The sequence below is a fragment of the Vicugna pacos genome, chromosome 9 (genome assembly GCF_048564905.1).
Source record: "Vicugna pacos chromosome 9, VicPac4, whole genome shotgun sequence".
In the NCBI taxonomy this organism is placed as follows: Eukaryota; Metazoa; Chordata; class Mammalia; order Artiodactyla; family Camelidae; genus Vicugna; species Vicugna pacos.
In genome coordinates, this window is record NC_132995.1 from 235,068 (window position 1) to 249,467 (window position 14,400).

The following is a 14,400-nucleotide window of genomic DNA, read 5'->3' on the forward strand; positions in this document are numbered from 1 at the left end:
CAGCGTCAGAAGGAGAACCCTGAGGCTGCATTGATCTGAGAGAGGGCAGGAGCAAGAGTGAGCACGTGGGGCACCTGCTCCCCACCCCAGGGGCAGGCTAGAGCTCCCAACCCACCACCGTGCCCGCCTGCGGGGCCGCGGTGGGTCTGCAGATGCTCCGTAACTACGGGCCCAATGAGGGAATCAGTCCAGATGCAGCCAACTCTACCGTGAACCCCAGGCAGACAACTGCTGTGGGTGGTGATGCACCCCCTGGCCTGCCTGCGCGCCCCGGGAAGCAGAGGCCCATGCCTAATAAAGTGCCACGAAGGCGGGGCGGGGCTAGGGGAGCAGGAGAGGGGCTGTGCACCAGGTAGGAGCCGGCCCAGGGCACTGGGACGCATAGTTGGGCATCATTTACTGAACAGATTTCAGGAGGGGAAGGGTGGCCAGGGTAACTGCTGGGTAAGTCCGCAGAGGGGCTCCAGCTCTGCCACTGGCCAGCTCCCAGGCCTTGGGTAATCCTGCCCTCATTCGGGACTCATTTTCCCCATCTGTAAGAGAGGGACATGATGCTGCTCACCTCCCCAGGCTCTTGTTCTGTGCTAGGCTCCAAGTGCAGTGGCTAACTTCCACCACCTCATTTCAGCTTTATTCTGCTCTCAGAAAGAGGTAATTTGGTGAAGGTGTTTCAGGAGGGGAAACTGAGGCCCATCTGAGGGGAGGTCTTGAGTAACTGGTACAAGACCACGTGATTAACTCAGAGAGGGTGAGTAACTCGCACAAGATCACACAGTTAGCTAGTCACCAGGTTGGGATTTCCACTCTAGACTCTCCTCCTCCTCTAAGCCCAGGGGTGTCCCACCGACTCCCCCAGCCTCCCTAGCCACATGCTGGGTCCCCACCACCCTTCTCCCTCTATTCCAGAAGCACTGGCCCACCTGCTTTTCCCAGAATGCACCAGTCCATAGCATCCACGAGGCCTCTGCCCAAACTACGGTTCTTTCCTGTTGTCTCAGTGCCATCTGCATTTCCTCTGAAGACTCTTGACCCTACAAGTGATGGAGCCGTGCCCTCATCCCCGCCTGGGGCTGTGACGTCTGCCTGGGAATGGCTGATGGGGTCCAGGGAGGGCGTCTGACCCGCCACTTTCAAAAAGTCTGCTTCTCAGGAGCTGAACAAGGTTTCACAACAGCTCCAGTTACCAGCGTCTCACTTGTCGGGGTACTGCTCCCCGTGCCGCAGAGACTGCCTTTCTACACCTCTCCACAACACTGAGGTGCGAATTATGGGCTACAATCCCCATTTTATTGACAGAGAAACTGAGGCACAAGAGAGTCACACAGCCAGGAGGAGGCAGGGTGGTGGGTGGACCTACCCAGCCTCTGTGATTCTTCTGAGTCCAAACTCCATGCTCTCCCTGCCCCAGCACGCTCCTCCCTGGTTCCTGGCACACCCACCCCAGCAAATGCTAACATCAGGCAGGGCTGGGCCCCTCTGGGAGAAGCTTTTGCCTCCTGCTCTGGACTGTCCCAGGGCTGGATCCTGCTGGCGTCCCTCAGGACCTCCCTGGGCTGCGACACCTGAGTGGATGTCTCTAAGCGATGGGACCCACCCTGGCCTGGAGCAGGTCTGTTTCACCCAAACCCTGGAAGTCAGCATAGGGAGGGCTCCGAGGGGGCACATGGGGACACACGGCGTTTCTGCCCCCGCTCCCCACCCTGCAAATCCAGCCTGGTTCTCTTTGGGGAAGTGCCCTTGCTCACAGCAGTCCCTGGGACTCTGTTCAGCCAAGCACAAGACCTTGACCAGCTCAGTGAGCTTCAGCTCAGGGATCTTCTGCCGTTGTCCCCGTGGGGTTTCTACACTGATAAGACACAAGTCTGAGACTGGGAGGCCAACTTAGTCTCCCTTGGGGACAGAAGCTACTTAAGAAGGAAGCTAACACGTGTCTTCAAATTATAGTTTTCTCCTGTACACCTGAAACTAGCACTGTAAATCAACTATACATCAATAGAAGACACAATTTTAAAAAATAATGCAACTAACACAGGAAAACCCAACTGAGAAACAAAGGAGGACAAGAGAGTCCTGATGCTGTCACCTGAGCCCCTGGACATGAAACCTCCCTGCCTGGCGACGGCCAGTTCAAGCTGGGGTTTTGGTCATTAGCGATCAAAACAGACCTGCTTACCACAGTGCGTGAGGGTCTGGGGCAGACACTAACATGAGACCAGTACGCGAGTGACCCCAAATCCAAGCCTGCATGCCCACATGCCAATCCGGCTTTGCCCCCAGTGTCACCGCTCGCCTCTCTGGTCCAGGGCCTGAGTCAGATCCTCTACCAGCATAGCAGCCTCCTCGCCACTCTTGGGGTGCTGGGCCCCCACCCAGGCCTGATCTCAGGTGGCAGCACGCCCAGGAACTGCTCCAGCACCAGCAGCTCCACCATCTGCTCCTTGGCGTGCACCTCAGGCCACAGCCACTGGCGGCACAGCTCCTGCAGCTGGACCAGGGCCTCAAGGGGGTTGGATGCCTCCTCACAGCGGAAATGTGGGAAGCGCAGACATGCAGCCTCAGGGTGGGCAGTGTGGCCACAGCCAGAGTCCTGGGCCTGGAACTCCACCTTCACTCGTAGAAAGCCATCCTGGTCCCCGGGCACTGGGCTCAAGGGGCTCTTGGGGGTGGCCACTGGGCGGCAGACCTCTGATGAGATACAGGACGGCCAGGGCCTCCAACTGGGTCTGCCGGAAGATTAGAACTTGGTTGTCATGTGAACCTGGGGCCCTGCCTCATGCCTGCTGAGCAGGGCAGATGCGGGCTTGGGACCTCTGAGATGTGATTCACTCTCACAGAGACACGGATGAGCAAAACCATCAGGACAGCACCCGCGTGGTGCTGAGCACCCTCCTAAATGCTCACATATAGTAACTCATTTAAAATTCACAGCAAACTCAGGAGGTGAGAACTTTCCTTCCATTTTATGGGTATGAGTCAGACAGGAGGAAAAGATTTGCCAGTTTCCTGGACAGTGAAAGGAAGGGCGGTGGCTGAGCTACAGACCCAGGCAGACGGACCCCGTGGCCAGTCTGCTTCAGGCACACTCCCTGCACAGAGCCTGGGCTGTCTCCGGTCTCACATGCCCCCTCCCCAGGCAGCCCCATGCTTCTTCCCTTACTTTCTCTGATAATTGTTTTGCAGCTTCTGAGATGGATTCGTAGATAGCTGATGTTTAGCCTTTCTTAATTTCTAAGACATGTATTTCAGACTCTAAATTTCCCTCTAAACACAGCTTTAGCTGTACACACACAAGTTTGGTTTTGCATATTCATTATCATTTAGTTAAAAATATTTTCCAATTTCTATCGTGGCTTCTTCTTGTACCATGGGCTATTTAGAACTCTGCTGCCTCCTTTCCAAACAATTTGGAGTTTTCCAATTGTCTTTTTACCACTGATTTAAGTCTGTTGTGCTCAGAAATGGGCTTTGGTCAATTTCAATCATTTGATATTTGCTGAGATGTGGTTTGTGACCCAGTGTATATACATACACTTAAAAATATGTTGAATGTTCCACATACACTTAAAAAAAACCATCTTAGATAAGTGACAAAAATAAAACAGATAACTGGACTTCATCAAAATTAAAAACATTTGTGATCTGAAGGACACCATCAAGAAGGTGAAAAGGAAATCTACAGAAAGGGAGAAAATATTTGCAAATCGTATATCTAATAAGGAACCTGAATCTAGAAAAACTCCATAATAAAAACACAAATGATCCAATTAAAAGAATGGGCACAGGGTTTGACTAGACATTTCTCCAAAGATATATAAATGTGCCAATAAGCACATGAAAAGAAGCTCGACATTGTCATCTACTAGAGAAGGCCAAAATCAAACACCACTACGAGATACCACTTTATACCTGCTAAGACGTGACACTCAAAATGACAGATAAGGAATGTTGGCACTTGAGCCACGGCCTTGGGCAGATGGAGAAGTGCACATAGCTAAACAAGACCCCAATCCTGAAACCTTTCACTGGCAGCTGGTGATCTCTAGCAAAGCTGTGTTCCAGCCCTGACCCCACTGTAACAGCCGTGCTTGCTGTTAGCCCAATTCTGCAGTTCCTTCTATCCCTGCTATTCTCTTGCTCTAAATCCCTCTCTGCACCTGTCTACCTTCTCCTAGTCCTCCAGGCCCCACGTTAGCTGTCACCCTCTCCAAGAGCTGCCCCAGCACCTGGGGGCAGGCTCAGTATCCTTCTGAGTGCCCTGGGTCTCTTTTCCCCGAGCTCTGTGCTCTAACCATACAGTTTCCCCAGAGAGACTGGACGTGTTGGAGCCACAGTGCCTATAGCAAGTGCACAGTAAACAGGTGCTGAGCAAATGGAGAAAGGGACCAGGAGAGGTGGAGTTTGATGCAGGGAATTGTTCAGAGGAGGGGGTGCAGGGGTGGCAGGACTGACAATAAATGCAGCGACAGTTTCCAATCCTTCTTTTGTACTCTTGGAACTGCTGTTCTGGAAAATCTCTGATGAAAGTCTCTGAGACACATGGACAGGGACAATGCTCAACCCACCCCCAATGTGCTGACCTCACTTCAAGTCGAGGTTCCCTGTTCACGCCTACTTAACCAACTTAGGTAAGCTTGCTCCTGTAACCACACTTCAAATGGCTTCTGTCACGCTGAAGTACGCTTGAGTCTGATTTGAAACTGCACAAATTTTTCTTTTCCTTAGAACACAAGCCCACAGACCCCCTCCCTGAGCACCCTTTGTTCCAGGCACAGGAATGTCAAGAGATATGGCTCATTAACCCCCCGGGACAGAGGACAAACACCAGACCTGGTACCGATGGAGGAGGAGGACATAGTCTGAAAACCTCAAACAGGAGGCCCCATCACCCACGCAGCTGCACAAGAGGAAGACAGTGCAGCCTGTACCCGGGATCCTGAACAGAAGCACCATGCTACAAAATCTCCTATTACCCCTCCCTAAAATGGGCTCACAGTTTCAAAGGCACCAGCCTACTGTGACTGCCTTTGCCTGGCAAAAGAAATAAAGCTGTCTTTTCTGCTTCACCCAAAACTGTCTTCAAGTCTTCATTTGGTAATTGGGGTACAGAGGCCAAATTTCGGCAACACTTCTTACTAGCACCCAACCTGGTAACAGGCTTGTCACACCGCAAACAGGCAGGAGATGCCAATCTGATGACGCCACGGCCCCCTGCCAGACTTCAGCCCACAGAAGGTGTTGGGGGACATAAACCCAGCTGGGTGACTGCTGGTTACATCATTTTAGCTACAGACATGGCAAAGCACAAACTCCCTGTCACACACTTGGTAAACTCTCTGCAAATCACCCAAAATCTCAGTCAGTTATAGGCACACATCCTGTCTCAGGCACGGTCTGTCAGTCATATCGCCAAATACACCCGGCATCAGAACTGTCTCAGTGTCACCCACAGCCAGTCAAGTAAACAAAGGCCTTCGGAGCGTCACCACCATACAGCACCGTTCCAACAGTTACTCATAATCACCGGTCACGGTCTCGGCCTGTCAGACACACACAGACTCTCAGTCACACCTTGAATCACACACAGTCAGTCACAGACACACCCTCTCACGCACATCACTAGAACCTCCGACAAAAACCTCAAACATCTCTGTCGGCCCCACACTTGATAGGGCCGGTCAGACATCGTCCTACCGGCCGGTCACACACTCTCAGCCTGTCAGTCAGAAACCCCCACCAAGACGAGTCAGATGCAAATACACGACTAGACACACGCAACTGGCCAGGCAGCCCCACATCCTTCTGCTCAGTCAGCGGGTCCCGCAGTTGACCAGTGAGTTCCACACTCTGTCCGTCCGTCTGTCCGGCCGTCCGTCCACGCGCGGCTCGTGGTCAGCCCCTCACTGCCCTCCCGCAAGCGTAGGTACCCCATATCTCCTCAGCCCACTGCAGGCGGTAGTGACTTCGGGGCCTCAGGCTGCCCCTCTCCGGCCCCGACCCTGGCAGGACCCCATCCGGACCCACCTCACCTGCGAGGCGGGCTGACGGTCCTGGGAGCCGTCGCGGAGGCGGTGGAGTGAGGAGCCCGCGCGCCAGCTAGGTTCACAGCTCCCAGAATGCACCGTAGGACCACCGATGACGCAACGCGCCGGGACCACAGGTCCCATAATGCGCTGGGGTGCCTTCACGTCCACAGCTCCCAGAATGCGCCTCGTGACCCCGCCTATGACGTCACTGACGTCAGCGTGCTGGAACCACAGCTCCCAGAGTGCATCGCGCAATCCACCTATGACGTCAGTGCTGCGTGACCCACCGCAGACGTAAGCGTGACAGGACCGCAGCTCCCAGAATGCGCTGGGGCCCTTCACGTCCACAGCTCTTAGAAGGCATCGCTTGAGCCCGCCCACCTGAATACAATTTCCAGAAGGCGCCGCGTCGCCCTCCAGGAGCCCGGACAGGACTGGAGTTGTAGTCAAGAGCGGGTGAATGCGCAGGGATGGAGGGCACTTTGTGGGGCAGTGATGGGGGTGACCGGATGGTCCCCTGGAGGGTGTTACGGAGGTGGGACTGTGCATGGTGCGTGGGGAGGGGATGTGTGAGGAGGTAAGAGGTGTGAGAGGTGTGTGTGGAGGTGAGGGTGTTGTTATCCACCCGGATTCTTGGATTCTGTAATCAATAGAAATTGACAAGAGGCCAGAAGAGAAACCCAGGAAAGGCTTTTTTGGGACTTGCCCTCTTGTCAGGGGGTGGGGGTGGAGGGTTCATGCTCTGAGCGGCCCAAGCCAAAAACTGGTGCTATTATCACCTTGATACTAGATGCCCTTGTCCCACTTAGATATCTGGGTCTCTCCCAAAGTCTTATATTAAAAGCCCTAACCCCCAGTGGGAAGGTATTTGGAGGTGGGGCTGTTGGGGGGTGATTTGGTTTAGATCAGTTTATGAACCTGGATGTGGGCTGATAAACAGTGTGGCTACAGAGTCTGTGTCCCAGATCTCCCCAGGTTCAGAGTCTCCTCTTAAGGGCCTTAGATCAGTGACTGAGTCTCTAAGCCCCACCCTGGGGTGACAAAACGAGGGAGAAGAGGCAGGAGCCCTGCCCCAGGACTTGGGCTCCTTGGGGGCTGCAGCTCCAGTTCAGCTCGGAGGTGCAGAAGTGTCACAGAAGCACGAATGGAAATGGGAGAATGCTGGCATTTGGAAACTTCACGAGGAAGGCAACTGCGGGAAGTGTGGATTCCTGGACCTCAGGTTTATCATCCTTGAACCGCCCCTGAGAAGGAAGAGCTGGGGGAGGTCAGAAGAGGGGACTTGAGGGAGGCCAGATCTGCCCCCAGGGACCAGAGACCCTAGTTCCAAAGTCCCCTCACCCAGAGCCCCCAGCCGACAGCCTCTCCCAGGGACCCTAGCCCTTCCAGTCCAGCCCCTATAGGGCATCTGCTCCTGCGCTGCCTGCCCTGGGCCTGCTCCCTCCTGCTCACCCTCCAGGGCTCACCGAACCACAGCCCCAACGTTTACTACATGCCAGGCATGCTGTGGGCACTTTCATCAGCTTGCTTGATCCTCACTCGGCCCCTGTGAGGGAGGCAACGTGACCTGACCCATTTCACAGGATGGAAAATAAGGCCTCAAGAGGGAAGATGCTCACCTGAGTCCACATGGACAGATGGGGTGATTCGTGTCCCCCCTGGAATTAGTCTGGGGATATGGCACCCCACCAGGGTGACCCAGGGTGGGAATACATGTTTGGAGCAGGAAACCCTGGACCTGCGGCTCCATTTCCCTCTGTGTCTGTTTCCTCTTGGGTCCAACAGGGACAGCCTTCCGAGAGGATGGACAGCATTATGCCGTGAAGTCTGTGAAATGAGACACAACATGGAACAGCTCTCAGGGCTCTTGCCGCCCAAGGCCACACTGCCTTCACACTCTACATCCCCACCTGGCCCCCATGCTGGGCAGGGGGCAGGTCACGGGGCTCAGGGCTCCACAGAAAGTGGCCCTGTGACTTGATGCTTGAGGCTGGCCTCAGACTCCTCCCTCTACCACTGTCCCCGAGCCTACACAGAGTCCCTGAGCTGTGGCTCCATGTCACCCCCAGCCTGTGAGCTTCTCAAGGACTCGCTGGGCCACGCTGGCCGAGTTCCCTAATGCAGGGACAAGGAGGGGCCATCACCACCCTCTGTTATATGGATGGGGGAAAACAAGGGCGTAGAGGGGTTAAGTCAGAGGTTGTGAAGCAAACGATGGGCAGGTGGGGATTTGAAGCTGTCCAGGCAGCCTTGAGTCTGCGCCTTAAAAAGATCATTTTTTAAATAGAAGTATGAGTTCTCAGCTCAGTGAGTTTTGACCAGTGCACACACCTGTGTAACCACCATCCAGATCAAGCTCTAGAACTTTCTGTGAAGATGGAATATTCTGGAGCTGTGCTGTCCAATTTGGCAGCCATCAGCCCAGGTGGCGGCTGAGTGGGAGGAATGCAGGTGGTGTGACTGGGAAGTTGAATTTATGATTTTATTTAAGTTTATTTAATTACTTCACATTTCAATATCTGCATGCGGCTCATAGCTACCAGTGGGAAGTTCAGCCCTAGGACGTTTCAGCACCGCGGACAGAGCCCTTCTGGCTCCCCTGCCAGGAGAGGCCCTCCCCAGCCTCCGGGTGGTGACTGCTGGGACTCGTGACAGCCCACGAGTTGTGTCTGTTCTCCAGCTTCACACACAGGGAATGATATGCTGTGTAACAGGCTGAGGTCTCAGCTCCATGCTGTCAGGTGTGTGGATGATGGCACCAGACACCCGTCAGGATCCCCCGTTATGGGGACTGTTGGGAACAAAGTGGGCGAGTACTCTGAAGGGTGCTGAAAATTATAGTCCCAGGTGTCCTGAATTCAGGTCCCGACAGAGACTCCCAGGAGGGAAGGGCTGACTGGGCCCTCTGCCCCTCCCCACAGTGAGCAGATCCCTGGGGCCCTGACCCACCCAGTGCCCTTCCTCCTAGTGTCCTTCCTAAGCTGGGAACAGCAAGCATGGGTGGTGAGTAAAGCCTGTTAGATCTGGGAGCCAACCACTCTCTGCTGGGCGACCTTGGGTTGTGCAAGTCCTCTTAGGCCTCAGTTTTCTACCTGTAAAATGGGATAACAGCACACCTTGTGGAAGGCTGTTTGTTCATTCATTAACAAATACTCCATGGACCAGGCACCACATCATGAAACTTACAGTCTGTGATGAATGGGAACCAGGATAAAGTGCTCAGATGTGGTAAGTGCTAAAAAGCATAATGTGGCCGTGGGTGGCCAGGGAAGTCCCCCAAATCGCTAAACTTATACCTTCCTGAATGACTGGTGGGGTGGAGGAAGAGCACGGTGGGCAAGGGGAGTCGCAGGTGAGGCCTGGGAAAAGAAGAAATCAGGTCATGCAGGGCCTGGAAGGCATGGATCGGAGTGTGAATTTGTTTCAAATCAGGGACCAGCAAATTCTGCCACACTGCCCATTTCTGGACAGCCAGTGAACTAAGAATCATTTTTCTATTTTTAAGTGGTTTGAGGGGAAAGGGTCAAGAGAAGAGCAACGTTAACTGAAATTCTGATTTCAGTGTCCATCAACCAAGTTCTGGATTTTCTCAGGAAAAAAAAAATGTGGATCCGTGTTTTCTCTCTTGCTAAGTAAGAACCTCCATGCATCCTCGGTTTTGCCTCTTGGACTGCAAGGCAGCTCTTTACAGGGAGGGTCTGCTGACCCTGCTCTTATGACTTGGCCGGTGACAGAGGCTCAAGGGGAGGGGTGGCCTCACCGTACACAGTTTAAAGACCCCTCCAGTGTCATGTGGAGAGCGATGGAGGGGGCAAGAGAAGGCAGAGACCTGTGAGGAGGTGGTGGCCTGGGCTAGGTTGACGAGGGCAGGGCGGTGAAGTGAAGGCAGCAGGTGCAGGGTATATTTTGAAGGAGGTCCGGTTTCTGAAAATGTTCAGCCCTATGAACACCACCGCGCCCTCTGCCTCCCCTGGCCTTGGGCGACGCTTGCAGATAGGGATTCCTGTTCCTAGAGTCTACTTCTTACACAGCAGTGGGGCTCCAAGCTCCTGGCTTGGACGTTGGGGCCCAGGGCTGGGATTCTGGCCAGTGAAGTACTGCTGGGTAAGCACAGGTAGCACGGAGTGGGTGTGGCCACAGCCACACACATGAGCTCCCTTGGGACAGAACAACTGCCTCAGTCCCACAAACTGAAAACGTACACCCACACAAAAACGTGATGTGAATGTTCACAGTGGCAATGTTTAGGTAAACAAACTCGTGTATCTATACAATGGGGTATTATTCAGCTACAAAAACGAATGAAGTACCGACGCACAGCACAACACGGATGGACTTGGAACACATTATTCTCAGTGAAAAAAGCCAGACACAGAAAAACATCCATTGTATGACCGCATTTTTAGGAAAAGTCCAGAACAGAAACAAAAAGTGGATTAATGGGTGTTGGAGGCTGGGGAAGAGGTGAATGGGGAGTGATGGCTAAAGGTATAAGGCATAGGCACACACAGGTGGTGTCACACCTGCAGGACACCCCTCTCCTCACACACACGCAGTGACACAGTTAAGCACATGGACACACCTACACACAGATTAAGTCTCACATGCAGGACACCCCCTCCGTTGACACGTACACGTGCAGGGTCGCACTCGGACACACACCTGAGGTCTCACCGGCTCCTGCAGGTCGTTCCCCGTCCCCAACCCCCAGGACGCGCACCGCCCCCTCCTCTCCCCGCTCCCCTACAGGCTGTCGGGCCCAGGTGTACGCCCCCTCCAGCCCCACCGCGTGCACACGCGAGCAACCCCTTCCTCTCACTCACACCTGCCACCCAGCTGGGACAGCGGACTCACCAAGGAGGGACCGCGCCTCCTACCTCCCAGTGCGCGTTCACCAAGGGCACTTCCGCCTGGTGCCGGAGGCTAGGACTTCATCTCCCAGCGGGCCCCGCGCCCGCGGGCCTGGAACGGGCCAGCACGGCGCGAATGGCCTCCTGGGAAATGAAATCCAAGAGCGCCTCCATAGGAAGAAGCGTGGGAATTGGTCATCAGCTGAGCCCTGCGGTGGGAAGACTCGATCTATATTGGCACTGCACGTAGTTTTCTGTATGTCCTCGTAGGTGTGCAGCCTATGTACTTTCCCCATCTTTCTCTTTGCACATATATCTGTAAGTATTAATGGAAGAAAGTTTCATATCTTCAGGTATGAAAAAGTCATTCTGTCGAGTCCATGATTTAACTTTACATTTATGCTAACTAAAACATACATTGTATTATCGTATTATTTACTCTAATTGTTAAAGAAAAGAGTGCACTGATCAAAAGTAAAGAATGTCATGTTAAAAATAAAGGTTGCCTCCCTTCCTGGGACACCAATGCTAGGCCTCCTTCAATGATGACTCTCTTCCCAGGTGCCAAGGCCACACTAACTTGCTGTGTATATGCTGGTCTAGTTTTTAAAACCTTGAAGGACTATATCCCTGACTTGTTTGGTGTTCTTTGTTTTGACAGGATATAGAACTGCTGAAAACCATGCTTCAATGGAGCAGTTTCTCAGAGTTATCTGAGAGGCTGCCTCCTGGACTATATAGTCCTCAGTTTGGCTCCAGTGAAACTTTTTTCTATTTCTATTAAGGTTGTTAATTATTTCCATTGATAGTATATAGTGTGGGAATTTGCCCCCGAACCTCTATATCCTTCAGTAAATGTCCACCCACCCAAGACACAAGGGAGAAACCATGCCATCACCTACTCCACAGCCCACATGCTAATTTCTCCCAGTAATGCCCTAGGTACCTTTCCCTTTCATTTTTTATTGAAAACCACACTTTGCACTCTGCTGCCCCATCTTGAGTCATCTTCAATCTGGAAGGAATCCTCAGCTTTTTTTTCTTTTTAATAATCTTCACATTTTTCATGTTTCCAATCTAGTTTTCCAAACTGTCTTCCAATTTAGATTTGACTGATTGTTCCTGTATATATAACTTAAAACAATCATAATCAGATTTTACACACTCCTGTTTCTTTCCACTGACTCTAACCATTTCTCCACTTCATTATTTTTTGAAAACTGTTCTTTGTTAAGTGGCTACATAGTATTCCGTTGTATTATTGGTGGAAGTAATCAATAAACTATCTAAAATAGGAAAGGAAAACAGTTTTATTTGAGCCCAACTAAGGACTATAGCCTAGGAGACACAGATCCAAGAAGCACTTAAATTGTGTTCCCACTGACTACAAAATGGGAGAGGCTTATAAAGGCAAAACCTGCAAAGTTACATAAACTGTCAAGAATTAGGATTAGAGCTGGCAAGAAGTAAGGGTGCTTGTTAGGCAAAGATCGGCTGGGGTCCAAAATGGTTGCACAGTTACAAGGGGGAGACCTTGAGGCCATAAGCTTGCAGTTGGCAGCCGCTGGCAGATACTGTTTTGAGAACCGCTGGTGGTGTCCTTGAGTCTGATACATTTCAAAAAATTCCAGTTCTCAGTGACACAGAAACATGTCTGAAACCACATCCACAATGACCACCCAGCTCCATTTTGGATGCCTCAACCATAGTTACTCCATTTTAGTTCTAAAATGCATTCTTAGTAGTTAAAGCAGATGTACAGTGCATGTTTGACAGGCCTTTCGACAGGCTGTTTTGGATAGAATAAAGTTCAAGTTAAATCATGTATAAGCCAGAGTGACTTCCCCATATCTCGATATGTAAAAATTTCTTCCATCTGTATGAATTTACCATAATTTACTTTCTCTTTTGGGTTCTGCACCCAATTCCAATGTGGCAAGGGAGGAGTGGGAAGGTGGGGAAGGGGTTGGGGGGCGGTTTCCTCCAAACCAATAATCAATTAATTCTCTGACACTATCAACCAGGAGATAGTGTCAGATTCCACAGGTTGAGGGTTCAATCCTACAAAACTGCCCTCAAAACCCCACTTCAGACACCAGTCCAGACTGTTACCTGAACTTCTGACAACTGGTTACAAATCAGAGGCTCCCACTTCCCTTCCTTCGGTTTGATTAATTTGCCAGAGTGGCACACAGACCTCAGCAAACCCATTTACTCACCAGATTACCGATTTATCAGAACAGGAGATGACTCAGGATAAGCCAACTGGGACAGACGCAGAGCAAGGTGTGGGGGGAGGGGTGGAGCTCCCACAGCCTCTTCAGGCGTGCACTCGCCCAGAAGGACGCACGTTCACCAACCTAGAAGCTGGTCAAACGCCCGCCTTTGGGGCTTCTTATGGAGACACTTCATTATACAGATGTGAGAATCATTGGCCACTGGCAATGAATGGCACCCCCAGCCCCAGAAAGCCAGTGAGTGGGAACCCCAACCTTGGGTTCCCTAAGGGCTTTCCAAAAGTCACTTCACTCATGTAAAAGACACCTTTACACTCTCATCACTCAGGAAATTCCAAGGGTTTTAGGAGCTCTGCCAGAAGTGGGGATGAAGACCAAATATATGTTGTTATAAATCACGATATTACACCTTTCTTTCCCACCTTTAACTGGAAATTGAGATACTATAAACACATGCAGTGAATATCCCTACACCTTAGTTTTTCTGTATATCCATGAGGACTCCCTAAAAATCAATAATGGATAGGCACTAGGTGATGCAAATTACCTTCCCTAATGAAGGGATGTCCCTGGGTACAAGATGGGACATTAAAAGCTCACCCACAGGCAGAAGGCCTGTGTGACCTGGTGGAGAAGCAGACCTAACCCTTCTCCAGTCCCCACTGCAGTAAGGCGATCACAAGGGGGGATTTTTAAAGTCTTCTCAGCCACCTACAGTTAGACCAGCACTATCCAAAAGACTGTTCTGAAATGATGGAAATGTTCTATTTGTAACCAGTGAGCAGTTAACTAGCACACATGGCTAGTGTGACTGAGAAACTGACATTTTAACTTTGGTTAATTTATTATCACATGTGGAAACCACATTGGACGGCATATTCTGGAAGCTGTTCACCTTGGGTCTCCTTATCAGAGACTGATGGGAGACTGCTTTTCAGACTGGAAGCGGATTTCTTCCCACCTACCTTTTGCCCAAATGACTTGACAGTCTCTGAGAATGTGCAAGGAGACACTGAAAATGGGGGGCTTGGCTATTGGCCACAATTTGTGTGTGGGGTCTCACATTTTGGGTTGGCTGATACAGGGAATTTAATAAAATAACTTGGAAATGTATGTGCTACAACTAGCTTGCAGGAAACTTCATGGAGTCCAGGATATTGTACACTCAACTGGTCCGATTAGCTACACACACACACAGTGTGTGTACATACAGAACAGATGTGGCCAAGACATAGTCATGTGAACCTTTAAGTCCGACAACAGGAAAGAATGGAACAAATCATCAAATTT

The 14,400-nt window shown here is 51.5% G+C and overlaps 1 long non-coding RNA gene across 1 annotated transcript; it reads right to left on the bottom strand.

The window, feature by feature from the left end:
• Positions 1-1,265: 1,265 nt before the first annotated feature.
• On the bottom strand, positions 1,266-6,132 carry LOC140698012 (uncharacterized). The gene is made up of 2 exons (XR_012075365.1): positions 6,027-6,132; positions 1,266-2,723 (listed from the first exon to the last, which is right to left on the bottom strand). It is a non-coding gene; the product is annotated as an uncharacterized lncRNA (long non-coding RNA).
• Positions 6,133-14,400: the final 8,268 nt, after the last annotated feature.